Here is a 6,304-nt window from a genome sequence, read left to right on the forward strand (position 1 = left end):
AACAGGAGAAATCGTGTAATGAACACTCTTTTACTTCCCCCCCCCCCCTCCCCACACACAACACCCACCACCCTCACCATCCCAACCACCAAAGCCCTCTTCAAAATACACTCTCACACACACACACAAACCCACACTCTATAACTGATGAACATTACCATAACTTCTTAAAGCCATTAGATAATATTTAACTCAAGAAAGGTATTGTGATATGTTTAAAGAAAGAAAGGTGAAACCTTTAACTTTACCAGCAGGTATTAGTATCACTGAGGTATCTTCTAGGTTGTAGCAGCAATAGTAGTAATAATAATAAAATTAAATAAGGTAATAAAAAAGAAAAGTTATACATGTGATCAAATCATGAATGTATAAAACTGGAATGAATTTAAATTTTTTTTATTTTTCTTCATAGGCTGTTTTGAAATTGATGAGTAAGTGCCTCTTCTTTTAAATTTTTTAATGCTGAACACTGTTACATAAGAGATGAATGTTTAGAAAATTTAAAAAAAAAAAAGCTAGCCCAGCCCCCTCCCCCCCTCACACAAAATCCAAACAAAAAAAAAACACCCTCCTTCAAAACATCACATAATCATCCAGCCAGCAGTGCAGACGAGAAATTTGCACTCGGGGCCGCCATTTTGACGATAAATTCTTGCATGGCACACCAAAGGTAGGAAAGAATTTAAAAAAATAAAAATAATGGGCGAGCACCCTCGCGTCTGCCTGTAGAAAATGAAGTTAAAAGTAACATAACCTAAAGACAGGCACACACTAGGGTGCTCCCAGGCGGTTGAGAAATTTTTTCCCGCCAAAAGACTTATATATATTATTTATTTTACTGTTTTTGGCAGGGGGCTATGTCGGTCTGTGTGCAAAGTAGTTCCTACTCCCGCCGCCAGGAGCGCGCGCGGTGGGTAGCGATGTTGTTTTTTCTGCTTTCATTTGTTTATTATTTAGAGGGTTAATGCTATGTAAATGTACGCAAGTTTGGTTATGTGTCGGTAGTTGTGCGAGATTTAATTTCCGAAACGAAATTTGACTTTCATCGGCCTGCATTTCTCACTTATTCGGAAAATACATGTGTGTTTATGTATGTATAATAATCGAGTGATTTTGTAATAATTTGGAAGTTTTGTTTGCGTGTGCGATGTGGGGAAGAAAAGGTGTGCACACGAGTCCTAGGGCTATATTTTTTTTTATTGCGAAATATTTACTTCATGTGGTGAAAAATTTTAAATTATTTGTGATGCAAGTGAAATTTTTTTTTTTTTTTCAGTTGGGTGATGTGTTTGTCCTCGTTTGTGTGCAAGGAAGCAAACATGCTGAAGGTAAGGGGCCATAAATGACACTTTAAAATATTAGTTTACCATTAATTTTGGTTAAATATTAAATTGCCATATAAGTAAAATCATGTCAACTGTTGTATTCCACCCAGTATAAGCTGTTAGTAATGGGTACTTAATATAAATAGAATAAATGTAAGCATTTTCGTCTGCATGAAAATTCACTTTTTTTTTGGATCCATTTGTACTGTGGGTAGTTAAATAGTACATTATGTTGTTTTTACTTCGAAGTACAAAACATCTTGTGCATGATTGCAAATTCAAACGCAGTTAAGCATAATATGAATTCGAATTATGTGTGTGTGTGTGTGTATATATATATATTTTTTTTTTTTTTTTTTTTTTTTTTTTTTTTTTTTTTTTTTTTTTTACTGTGTCCAGTTTTAGCACAAATGGAATTATTTTCAAAGTGAATCGATGCAACTGGTCTTTGCCATTAATATTGATATATGATCTAACTAAATTAAATAGAAAGGATTTTTTTATTTATTTTTTTATATATATAAATATATTTGTAGCAATGTACTAATGACCACAGAAGTAAGCAAAAAAAAAAAATATATATATATATATCTCAGCCAGTAAACCATGCGTCTTAAAGACTTTTTTTAATGAAAATATTTCTGCCTTGGTTAAGCTTACATTTACTATCATAGGGATTGAGGGAATTGTAGAACAGCAGCAGAAGCATTTCCTTTCATGATCATGTTCTTGGTCCTGAAAAGGACCGTTTATGTAAGCATGTGCACACCAGACCTGCTCACTTGGAGCTGGTGTATTTGGTGACAGCCTTGGTGCCCTCGCTGACAGCGTGCTTGGCCAGCTCCCCGGGCAGCAGCAGTCTCACGGCCGTCTGTATCTCGCGGCTGGTGATGGTGGAGCGCTTGTTGTAGTGGGCGAGGCGGCTGGCCTCTGCCGCGATGCGCTCGAAAATGTCGTTCACGAAACTGTTCATGATGCTCATGGCCTTAGATGATATGCCAGTGTCCGGATGAACTTGCTTCAACACTTTGTAGATGTAGATTGCGTAGCTTTCCTTCCTCTTGCGCTTCTTTTTCTTGTCGCCCTTCGAGATGTTTTTCTGGGCCTTGCCCGCCTTTTTGGCTGCCTTACCGCTCGTCTTGGGGGGCATCGTAGGTCTGAGCTGTGCCGCTGTCGCTAGATGAGTGAGACGGGAACTGAATTTTTTTCGTGAAAAGTTTTCTTGGCTTCTTGTTGCGCGACCAATCGGAGCGCTCCGCGGCTCGTGATTGGTCGCGCTCCGCGGAGGGACGTGTAACAAAAGTAATTTCCAGCGGCCGGGGCGCCACTTTCTCGTAGGTTGCGGACCAGTGTACAGCCTATAACTCAACATGTCTGGCAGAGGAAAAGGAGGAAAGGTTAAGGGGAAATCCAAGACTCGCCTCGGCAGTAGTGTTTGCGATCGCTCCAGTGTTCTTGCCTCGTTTCGGTGTTTGTGGTTTCAGTTCGCCATCGAAGTGGTGTTTTTTGTGTTCTGTATTCATTTGTGCACCTGCACAAACGTTTGTGAGTGTCGGCGCGGCGTCGTTTAATTTTAATCAGTGTTTCTGTTCACTTGTCATTATGTAAACAATCTTGGATACTTTCGATTAATCGATTGGGCCTGGACTCGCCTTTCGATTGTGTGGTCCCAATTAGTATTTTTGTGGTCCCAATTATGTGGTCCCGATTTTCTGCACCATAAATTTGTGGTCCCAACTGGAAATGGACAGCGACGTGGTTCCTGCCTCTCCGAAAGCCATTGTGGTGGACCATCAGTCTCTTGCGGCCCCGCCATCCTTTCCGCCGCCGCCTGTCATGCCTGGTAAGCACTGGGCCGCAGCGGGCGGGCACCGCTCCAACGTCATCTCGTCCTCCTCAGACTCGGAGGCTGACGTTCTCTCGGCCGAACCCTCTTCGCAAGGTGCTGCCGACCGCCGCAACAGCAAGTACAGCAAGGACGCTGCCAAGGCGATGGTTCGGCGCCAATACTTTGCGGGCCCTCGCCCTGATGGGGTTGGTGGCAGCACACCATCTTCTCGTGCCATCTCCCGGGCTGACACCAGGGAACACCGCCGCCAACAGCAGGCGGAGGTTCTCCACACGAAGCGGCAGGCGGATGCGCATGTGGCGGCCATCATTGACGCTGTCGCGGCGGGGGTGGAACGCCCCTGGTCGCATGGCCGCACGCCTTCCTGGCCTAATGATCTTCACCGCATTGACGCGGAGGAGGTGGCGGATGCTGGTGGGGGGCCCGCCTCCCGCTCTGCCTCCCAGCCGGACATCCATCTTATTCGGCAGGTCGAGGAGACCTGGCGTGGGCTGTCCTCAGGATCGCTGTCTGCCCCCCGACCGGTACCCACCGTTTCCAGCTGCCACACGCCTCGGAGTGCGGCGACGGTTACCACCACGTCCACTGTGATGACCACCACCTCGGTCGCCATCTGCGGCGTGTCGGGGGGCCGCCCGCCGGCCCTGCTTTCCCCTTTGGTTGCTGACGCTGATCCCCCATTTCAAGCCGTCGGGGCAGCGGAGCCCCATCTGGGCCTTTCTCCTGCCGACCCCCGGGCCCCACCTGACCCAGTGCCCCGCCGTCCGGCTGCCGGGGTGGTTGCGGCGCCACCGGTGTCTTCGTGCGCCACCTCTTCGGCTCCGCGCACCCCAGTGGTGCCCCCAGGTGGTCCGGCCTCTGCTGAGCCACGCGTCAAGCGTATTCCACCCATCGTTGTGGCCACCCGCCTCACCGCCGATGCACTGCGGGGCAACCGCGAGTTGCGCCGTAAACTTCAAGGGGACTTTACGGTGGACTACCTGCGGGGGTACCCACGGTACCACCCCACCTCTCTTCAAGACAGGGCGGTGCTCATGGAGTATTTCCGCACCCATGGGATCCAGTGCCATACTTTCCCGGTGGCAGGCCGCGCCAAACCGAAGTTAGTCCTGGCTGGTCTGCCCCCCACTGCCGCGGAGGCGTCAGTGTGGGAGGAGCTGGCTGAGGAGGGCGTCCGCCCGGACTCCCTCCGTCGCCTGACGCCGGACTGGGCGGCGGACCGCGGTGTAATCCGGTTCCTCCTTGTCTTTCCGGATGCCGCTCAGCTGGCGAAGGCCCGCGCCCTGAGACACCTGGCTGGGCTCCGCATTCAGTGGGAGGAGTTTCGGGGTGGATCCCGCCCCCTCCAATGCCACAACTGCCAGCGGTGGGGGCACCGGGTGGAGGACTGTGGCCACCCGTTCCGTTGCCTCCGCTGCGTCCGGCAGCATGCCCACGGCGCCTGCCCGAAGACCCCGGAGGAGCCGCCTTGCTGCGTCAACTGTGAGGGGCAGCATCCGGCCAACGCCCGCACCTGCCCCTCCTACTTGAAGTTCCTCGAGCAGCAGCTGCGGCGGAAGGGGCCTTCGCTTCAGCAGCTGCCACGGCCCCAGCCGCCACGCCACCACCTCCAGGACGCCGCTCCCTCCCGGCCATCCATGGCTGCCGTGCCTCCAGATGACTTTCCGTCCTTGCGCCCTCCATCCTCGTACCGTCCTCCGGGGACGCACTCCTATGCGGCGTCTGTTGCCGGTCCTCCCCTGTTTCTGGGGCCCACTCCTTTTGCGGCACAGCTTCCACCTGCCCCTCAGGCCCCCTTCGCCACGCAAGGGCCCCGCCCCGTCCCTCTCCTTCCGGTCGCCCCGCCTGTAGTCTGGTCCTCGCATCGGCCGCCGGGATGGGGTGCAGGGTCTGCGTCGGTCCCCATGGCCTTTGAACCGGCTTCGGCCCCCCTTCCCCCTCTTCCCGAGAGGGGCCCACCTGCTGCTCCTTCCCAGGGGCTGCCCTCGGGTTCGAGGCTGTCTGACACCCGCCCGGTGGGCTCCCGGTCCCCGGGTCAGCCTGACCCGCCCTCCGAGGCCACCCCCCCACTGGCTGCCTCCTCACGGGCCTCCCTCCATTTGCCTCATTCTGACCTTCCCTCTCACTCGCCTTCCCCACTCCAGGGCCCGCCCCATTCTCACCCCACGGTAGGTCTCACCGGGCCGCAGCAGCCTCCCCCTCCACTCGAACATCCGCCTGGTCCGCCTCCATCCGCTTGCCCCGCCCGTTCTTCGGCCGGTGAGGCATCGTCTCGCAGCGCACCTTCCTTCCTTCCGTCTGCTTCCCTCTCCTCGTCTTCCCACATCCCCTTCTCGGCCTTCTTTGAGACTTACAACTGGCTACAGCACCTCCGTCTCCTCCCGTGGTTGCAGTTGTTTGCCACGGGCATCTACCACATCTCCCAAGCCTCTTCCCCTCTTCTTCAGGCAGAAATATTTTTCCGCACCGTCCTCGCCTTTTTGCAGGGTGTGTTCTCCGCCCCCCCTTAAACTGGTCCTCTGGAACGCCCATGGCGTTCGTTCCAAGCAGGCTGACTTCTTCCATTTCCTACATGCCCACCATCCTGACATTGTCTGTTTGACCGAGACTTGGCTGAAGCCCCAGCATCCTTTCTCCCCACCTGGGTATGCCACCATCCGTCGGGATAGGGATGCGCGGGGGGGCGGGGTTGCCCTCCTTGTCCGCGAATCCCTTCCCCATCACCCGCGCGCGCTCCCGCCGCTTCTCAATGTGGAGGCGGTGGCTGCCCGCCTCCGCCTCATCCCACACCCCCTCACTGTGTGCTCGGTCTACTTGCCCGAGCACGGCCCGTTCCCGGCCCGCGGCCTCCAGACGTTATTCCGCATGGATGCCCGGGTGGTGGTAGGGGGGGACTTCAATTGCCGGCATCGCGACTGGGGCTGCTTGTCCACGAGCAATCGGGGTATTCAGCTCCTTCGTGTCGTCCAGGGTTCCCCGGCACTCACCCTTCACTCACCCCCATCTTTCACGTTCATTCCGTGTCACATCCGGCAACGGCCGAGTGTCCTCGACTTGGTTATCACGGTGGGCCCGGTGGCCATGTCGGGGCTCTCGGCTCGCGCCGAGCTCACTTCCGATCATACACCGG

The sequence above is a fragment of the Bacillus rossius genome, unplaced genomic scaffold (assembly GCF_032445375.1).
Source record: "Bacillus rossius redtenbacheri isolate Brsri unplaced genomic scaffold, Brsri_v3 Brsri_v3_scf63, whole genome shotgun sequence".
Classification (NCBI taxonomy): Eukaryota; Metazoa; Arthropoda; class Insecta; order Phasmatodea; family Bacillidae; genus Bacillus; species Bacillus rossius.